This window comes from Haliotis rubra, unplaced genomic scaffold (assembly GCF_003918875.1).
Source record: "Haliotis rubra isolate DU_JTF1 unplaced genomic scaffold, ASM391887v1 Scf343, whole genome shotgun sequence".
NCBI classification, from domain to species: domain Eukaryota; kingdom Metazoa; phylum Mollusca; class Gastropoda; order Lepetellida; family Haliotidae; genus Haliotis; species Haliotis rubra.
The window spans coordinates 213856-222869 of NW_025767017.1; positions in this window are offsets into that span (position 1 = coordinate 213856).

Sequence of the window (9014 nt, forward strand, 5' to 3'; positions counted from 1 at the left end):
GATGTCTCAATAATCTATATGTGCCATTTGCAATCTAGTGTCTATGACCAATTTGGAATAAAAGCCTTGGTTTCCAGCAAAGTTTCTATGTAAAGGGAAGCGTAACATGTCAGATGAAACGTGTTTGGAGAGGATTTACTTCAATGATGCCGTTCTTCTGGTTGTAAAGGAGCGCCTGTGGAACGGAACCAGACCTGATAATGCAGGCTGTTTGGGGTGTGTAGACATCATCCATCTTCTGAAGAGCGTTTACATACACCTGTGGCTTTGGATCGGACGCTCTACCGTGTCAACTCATCTCTATTCGCTGTGCATTGTATTGGATGAGATGTTTGAACAAGTCCTAACTCACTCGTAAATTGATCGCCAATGGTAATGATGTGCACTTTGGGCCTAAACAGTTAGAAGATTGGAATATAGGGCTCTTCAGGCCCGTCGATTTTCTTTTCACGTTTGGCCAGCAGCCCTGTATGGATGTTAAACAAGGCAGGCTGAGGATATTGTCCACCTGCATGACAGAATTGCATAACAGGCTAATAAGTTAAGTGACGATGAACTGTATCATGCAAGCTCGAAATGCATAACGTAACATAACGTTTTGGTGACAAAAATAATGTGGCCTAAGACGGAAAACAAGAAAAGTGGAATTAGCATGTTGATCATATATTTAGAAAACCTGCAGTTTCTCAGTATGAGGTTCCCCTCAAACTAAAGCTATTGAAACCCGCCATAGAATAGCTGTAGCAGCAACAGCTGTCTTTTCAGTTGGTGCCTGCTGCCTATAGATCAGAGAGTATTAGAGCAGGACATCCTGAAGATTCAGACAAAGTTCTGATGTTAACCTTGGGCGGATGTGGCTCAGTCTTCTCAGGCGCCACAGTTCGTTGAGCAGAGTTACATCAGTGTGGCGGGTCAGAAACCAGTGATTGTGGATTCTAATCCCAATTTACCAGAATTGTTTTCCAAGACTTGACAGCACCATACCCGTGTTAGTGGTAAACGTCTCAGACCTGCATCACTTCTGGCTGAGACCCACTGAGACCCACATTAAGCTGACTCGGCATTTGTCTGATCGACGTTTCATCTTCCAATATATACTGACAAAACTCATGCCTGGTAACAGGGGACACGTTGAGGGTGTAGCAGGTCAATTAACAATGTTGGGTGTGCCCAATCGTTGGTAGATGCGGCACCTTGAAGACACCAGATGATTCGAGAAGGGTTCGAGAATAGTGTTCAAAACACAAACAAAGATTGGCCAACTTAGCAGGCAATACCGACTGTTTCTGGTCCTTTCGTATGCGTCGTTTCATCTCATCCCAGACAAGCTGTGTAGGGGAGAGGAGTCTAGAAGAAAGCCAAAACGGGATCAATACCAATACCGAATCCCTTGTTTGGCAAAATGTGGTATGAGAAACTTTTGAAGATGCTTCGAATAGACCGGGTGTGCCATAACTCCCTCATCCGTTTTAGGATAAATTACCAACGCACAATTTGAAATAAAGTATACTCTGGTCTGCACAATGATGAGACTGACATAATCCCTAGGCAGGATGTTCGAATATGAATTCTGTTTTTTAAGAGTAGAAAACATGGATAACAATATCACTTCTTCATTAGGAATGGTGTCTGATCACACAGATTCAGTGACATTGGTTGGATAGTGCGTAAAAGGATATTTCTCTTCAGTTAGAAACAATAGATTTGTCTTCAGCAAACCGAACAGGGAATAGAGTAATTGTCTATATAACAGAGAAGACAATATCCAGATATCATTTTCTGGTTATTCAGACGTTGCTGAGTGTCCACATTTCCACCAATCGTTGCACGTTAGCCTCATCCTTCCACAAGTCACGTATCACTTACTGTTGGGAGACTCATATAAAAAGCGTTAAACATACGTCGCTCGAAAATGAACCCACTGGTGATATTTAGTACTTCTATCGGACTAGCTCTGTGATTACAATGGTAATTATCAATCCGTCAACGTTCCGTTTTGATTAATGTTATGTTTGTTAGATGTAACCCGATGTTGAGCCTAGATAGGTGACACTGTTTTCCAGACTTCAGATGACAGTGAGGATGGACGACAGTCGGTTGCTTTAAGACAGAAAACAGCCTTTTAAAGATCAGGGGAAGTCTGCGAGAGATTAAAGATCAGTAAGTGGATGAGGTACTGCGAATTAAACATGTGGACCCGGTTTTTGTAAATATCTCTTCATCCAATAACCCAATCCATCGCAAGTGGATGTTTTGTCAGACAACCTAATCACATTGTAAATCACCGATTTTATGCATTTGTATTAAAGAATCTGTCTATATAACTGTCAACAAAATAAACAGCAGAACGCAGACTGCTGGCAGAGGGAGGGAGCCAATGACCTGTAACTGCGGCAGTGTTGGGTCATAAAGATCAACGTTCGTCAATGTAGGTCAGCTATGCACCTGACAGGTCGTGAATAGGGTAAGGTGGGTGCCAACTGTTAACCATCATACGGAGTTTGTTTCACTGAGTTGTTCAACATTAACCACAAAACCCATTAGTGAGAATTATTCTGTAGGTTAAAATCTTTAAATTTGTAATGTTAATGTCATATTTGGTTTATGCAGTACCTAAGTGGAAATGCATTTAAAGAACACAGAAAGTATATTTACACTAAATCATTAATCGGACCACCTATGGTTAGAACTCAACTGTTAAAGCCCCGTTCCCTCGGACAAAAGCACACACAACCATGCACACTCATTGGAGAAAAGATAGAATGAAGACAAAAGTGTTATGTTTTGATGTCGCTCACATTCCAAATTAAGCAATGCATTTCTAATAGCTTTAAGCATATAGATAGTTAATATTTATATTTTCATGATAATTTTATGTGAAATGAGTGTTTCATGTTACACTGTAAGTCGTTGAAATTAGTCAGTACAGTCATTGTTAAAACAAGTTTTATTTCTGTGAGCATATCTGTCTGGATACTATTATTATCTGTAAATATAATAACAGAATTAAACTTCATCAAGTTCACTCCGTTCTTCCACAGAGGAGTCATCAGTGTCCAGACGAATGACAACTGGATTAACTGTTTGCTCCTGCAAGCCATCTTTGAGCCAGTACTCTTTCTCCACCTTCTTGACATGTCCAACACATGCATGCCAGCGTGCAATGTCAATGTCACATATAGCAGTGTTGAGAATGTGCTTGACATCAATCAACTTGAATGATTGATTTTTCTTGGCCACTGTACTTTTAAGGTCTCCCCAGGTGAGTTCGATTGGGTTGAGATCACAGTGGTATGGTGGTAATCACAAGACCTTATGGGGCACCCGTGAAGAGCCACCTCCTCGTGGTGGGTGCTGGGTAACGCTAAGCGCTCTTCGACCCCCCGTTGTGGACCCGGGGGTATATTTGGTTCACCAACCCGTTTGCCGTGGGTTGCGCCCCTGTGTCGGTGGAGGTCAGAATTCTGATGGTTGAGGGCATTGGTTCGAGGAACAGCGTCCCTTTGCCCAGCACACCACTTCGGCCCTTACTTCTCCTAGACGGGAGGTAGAACTGGCCCGGTTCTTTCAATCGGCTGGTCACGCCAAGCCCTGTGCATGGCTTTTACGTAACTGCACAAAATTTTATTTGGAATTGTTTACATTTTGGTCTTGGCACCCTTTGTTATTGAACAGCATTTGACTTTGTAATATGTATATTTTGAACTTTGCCTAGAGTCTTATGCCCAGAAGGCGGTGGCTCATGGGCCAATCTGGTGAAAAACTTAATCTTTTAGTTTTTTTGCTTGAGTATATCATCCGAGTATCCTTGGTGCTGCAAGTCGGAGACCCACTTGTTTTTAACATTGTCCTTGTGATACTCCGTGGTGGCAGGGGAGTTCGGATGATGAAATTTAAAAAACTCAACATGGCTTACGAAACCCCCACTAAAAAGAGCAAACGTCCTCTTGAAAATGACCTTCCGGAAAACGACTTCAGACTGCCAAACAAATTGAGTACTGGCCACGTTTTGTTGTTATTGTAACAAAAGATGACACACCACTGAAGTTAAACCCTTTTGCTGTGTCTAAGGGTATTCAAGGCATTGCCGCTGATGTAAAGAGCATTAAAAGATCGCGTTCTGGTGCGCTGTTGGTTGAGTGCAGCAAAAAACAACAGTCAACCAACTTGTTGAACACAGATACTTTTGTTGGCATTCCAGTTACCATCACAGCCCATTAAACCCTTAACACGAGCAAGGGAATCGTGCGAGACCGCGATCGCTTGCTTGCAGACATGACTGAGCTTGATATAGTTTCTGAGATGAGAGATCAGGGTGTCCTATATGTCAAACGTTTTTCAACCCGTAAGCACACCAAAAGCATTAAAACTAATACCTATCCTTTTTCCTTCTCTTCACCTACTGCTCCCAAATCACTGGAGGTTGGGTATTGTAATATCAGTGTGGACACGTACATTCCAAATCCACTTCGGTGTTTCAAATGCCAAAAGTTCGGCCATGGCGTAAATACTTGCACATTGTCTGTTGCGTGTGCTCACTGCGGTGAAAAGACACACACAACAGAAGATTGTGACAGTAATATAAAAAAATGCACTTACTGCAAAGGGGAACACCCATCATTTTCTAAAGACTGTCCTGTTTGGAAAGAACAATTGGCTATCAATAGAATAAAATTCACCCAAAATATTAGCTTTGCAGGCGCAAAGAAACTGGTCCAAAGCTCAGAACAAACACAAAGCTATTCTTCCATTGCCAGAACGCCAGCAACACCACCTGCAGTCACCTATGCAGTCACAAAATCATCTGCAAATTGTTAGACTAACTTAACATGGGTAAAAACAGATTCTCCTCTATCTATCGCACCTGCCATATCTACTCAAACAGCAGAACCACTTCCTAGTACTTCCCGAATCCAATCAGAGACATCCTCTGATCATGAACCATCCTCACAGTCAACAGTAAGGTCTCAACAAATTGCTAAAACTAAAGGTTAAAAAAAAGCCAGATTCCTTGAAAAAGCTAAGTGGCAGAGCTCCAAAGGGCTCAGAAAATAGAATTAACTTGTACAACAAATATGGATCACTTGAGGACATGGACGTGTCCGAAAACGTCCCTTCTAGGGCACACAGCTTGTCGCCCTCGAAAATGATGCGGGGTAGATCCCCCATTAATCCGCCTAAAAGACAAGTCTATTTAAACATATCGTGCAATGGAACTGTAGAGGACTACGGACAAATTTTAATGAAATGCAGCTATTAATCCAGGATTTAACACCATCGGCATCCTGTCTGCAAGAGACGTATCTGAAACAGACAGATACTTTTAACTTACGTCAGTTTGTACCGTATCATTATTTTTCCCCTCCAGGTGATAGAACCACTAGAGGTTCTACTATCCTTATACTACAGGATGTTATTCACAGCCCTGTTACACTTAACACTAATCTCCAAGCTGTTGCAGTGCGACTTACTCTGGGTGTAGCATTTACGTTATGCTCTCTGTATATTACGCCTTCATCGAACCTTCAACTGACTGATCTTCAATCACTCTTTGATCAACTCCCAAAGCCATGTGTTATTATGGGTGACCTAAATGGTCACAACCCGCTCAGGGGTAGTAATAACACTAATTAAAGGTAAAATATTGGAAGATTTCTATCTCCAATAATGACCTATGTATATACAATGAGGATTCAAGCACTTACCTGCATCCTGCAACCGGAACCTACTCTTCTCTAGATCTGTCTCTTGCAGACTCTAACCTCCTAAATGAATTTGATTGGTCTGTCCACAGTGACCTCTGTTGAAGTGACCACTTCCCAACTATTCTTTCAGAAATAACTCCATCTGATTCTCCATCATATACAAGATGGAATTTTTCGAAGGCTAACTGGCCTTTATTTCAAACTATATGTAAATCGAAATTACGACCTGAATGCTTCAGTACGTACCTGATCCCATTCAGATTTTTGCTGACGTTTTAAAGGAAATAGCTGATGAGTGTATACGGAAATCCTCTACATCTCCACACGTACGTGGAAACCATGGTTTAATACAGACTGTAGACAAGCCAGAAAAGAGGAGGAAAAGGCAGAACATTATTTCCGCCATCATCCAACTGTCCATAATTTAAATAAATTTAAAATACTCAATGCGAAGGCCCGTCGTACCTTCAAACAAAACAAACGACAATCTTGGAGGAAATATGTCTCCAAACTTAATTCACGCACACCCATGTCTAAGGTGTGGAACATGATACAGAGAATAAAAGGCAAAGCTTCAAAATCTGCTGTTCACCATCTTAAAGATGGTGATAATTTAATTACTGACAAATCAAAAATTGCAGAAAAAATTGGCGAAACTCTTGCCAAAACTTCATCATCGGCAAATTATGTCCCTGAGTTTCAGAGATGTCAGAAGCAACAGGAAAAGACTAAACTTAACTTCGAATTGCATAACGGTGAAGATTATAATGAAGTGTTTTCATTACATGAGCTACATACTGCTCTTGAGCAAGCTCATGACACTGCAGCGCGTGATGACAATATACATTATCAGCTACTGAAACACTTACCTGAACCATGTCTGAAAACACTTCTAGATATATTTGACCAAATATGGACGTCTGGAGAATTTCCTCCTTCGTGGCGTAATGCCATTGTAGTCCGAATACCAAAGCCTGGCAAGGATCATACAGATCCGTCGAATTACAGGCCGATCTCTAACTAGCTGTGTTTGTAAAACCATGGAACGTATGGTGAATAATAGATTAACTTGGTATCTTGAAACCAATAACCTTATAACCAATATTCAATGTGGTTTCAGGAAAAATCGTAGTACCATTGATCATTTGGTACGTTTAGAATCCTTTGTTAAAATTGCTATAGTAAATAAACAACATGCTGTATCAATTTTCTTTGATCTTGAGAAAGCTTATGATACAACCTGGAAGCATGGCATTTTGAAGGATTAACGTGATTTTGGTTTGAGAGGCCGTTTGCCTCTTTTTATATCACAGTTTTTAATAGACAGGCAATTTCAAGTCCGAGTGGGTTCAACCCTGTCTGACCATTAAAATCAGGATCAGGGTGTCCCCCAAGGAAGTATTTTGTCTGTCACTTTATTTAGCATTAAGATCAACAGCTTATCCGAGGTTTTAAACGATTCAATTGATGGATCACTTTTTGTGGATGATTTTAACATTTCTTGTCGCGGTAAGAATATGCATACTATTGAACGGAAACTACAGTTGTGTTTAAATAAAATATATAAATGGTGTCTTGAAAACGGCTTTAAATTTTCTAAATCAAAAACTAATTGAATACATTTCTGCCGTAAATATAAACCGCATAAAGACCCAGAACTGTTTTTGAATGGCACTCCCATCAAGGTTGTAAAAGAGGCCAAGTTCTTAGGTCTCATTTTCGACTCCCATTTAACTTTTCTTCCGCATATGAAATCTCTACAAACTAAATGCCTGAAGGCACTTGATTTACTGAAAGTCGTGTCTAATTCAAGGTGGGGAGGGGATCAAGCTACGCTCCTACGCCTTTACAGATCACTTGTCCGCTCGAAGCTTGATTATGGCTCGATCGTATATGGTGGAGCCTGTAAAGCAACCTAAAACTCTTAGATTCAGTCAACCATCAAGGTCTGAGACTTTGTCTTGGGTCCTTCAGAACTGCTCCTGTTGACAGTCTTTACGTCGAGGCAGATGAACCTTCTCTTAACCAACGCCGTATAAAATTATCTTTACAATATATTACAAAATTATATTCTAACGAGTCTAATCCTGCATTTCACTGTGTCTTTAATCCTCTTTATGAGGATTTGTATAACAAAAAACCTTCTCTTGTTCCGCCTCTTGGGCTCAGAATTAAGCAATTTACTGCTGCTGCCGGCATTGAGCTGGAAAATATAGCTCCTTTCCCGTCTTCTTTCTTCTCCTCCTTGGCAGTTAGTTAGACCAGAAGTTGACTTAACACTTACAACATTTAAAAAATCGGAAAAAATGAATTACAATATAAACAAGAATATAATCAATTAAAAAGTAAATATAATACATATAAATCCTTATTTACAGATGGGTCCAAGGATGGTGGCGCGGTTGCTTGTGTCACTGTCATTGGGTCCAAAACAATATCTTCCAGATTACCCAATGACAGTTCAATGTTCACAGCAGAAGCAAACGCAATACTTACAGCTCTTAAATATATTAATAAACACCGTAAATATAAACAATATATCATCTTTTCTGATTCTCTTTCGTGTCTTCAGGCTATTAAAAATCTTTCTTGCAAACATCCACTTTTATTAGAAATTATTGAATTGTACAGTGAACTTGCTACTGGCCAATGCGACATCGTCTTTTGTTGGTTACCCAGCCACGTTGGCATTTCTGGGAACACAATGGCTGATATTGCTGCTAAGGCAGCACTCAACAAATCTGTGACACCACTTCTGATCCCATACTCTGATTACAAAGCTGCTATAAGATCTTATATCCGTGATCTGATGCAAAAGAAGTGGGACATGAAATAAATCAATAAATTACATGAAATAAAACCCTATATCGGTTACACTTACTTGGGTTGTCAGTCCAGATTTGAAGAGGTCATCATACGACGATGTCGTATTGGCCACACAAGATATACGCATGAGTACCTATTAAAAGGTTTGGGATCCTCCGTTTTGTATCCCTTGTGATGAAGAAATCACAGTCAAGCATGTCTTGCTTGACTGTATTGAGTACTCCATCACAAGGGATATCTATTTCAAATCCCGAACTATGAATGATCTTTTTACTAATATAAGTCCTCAGTTAATTATTGCTTTTTTAAAAGAATTAAATTTGTTAAATGATTTGTAAATAGCTAAATATCTTATGATTGGAAGTTTGAATTAGTAACACAGATTGTTAGTGGCTGTATCCTCGAGGGGGGTTAAAGTACTGTAAAATTATTGTCCTCCTGCGAGGGTACGTAAGTCCCAAAACATTCAAATAAATTTCAACT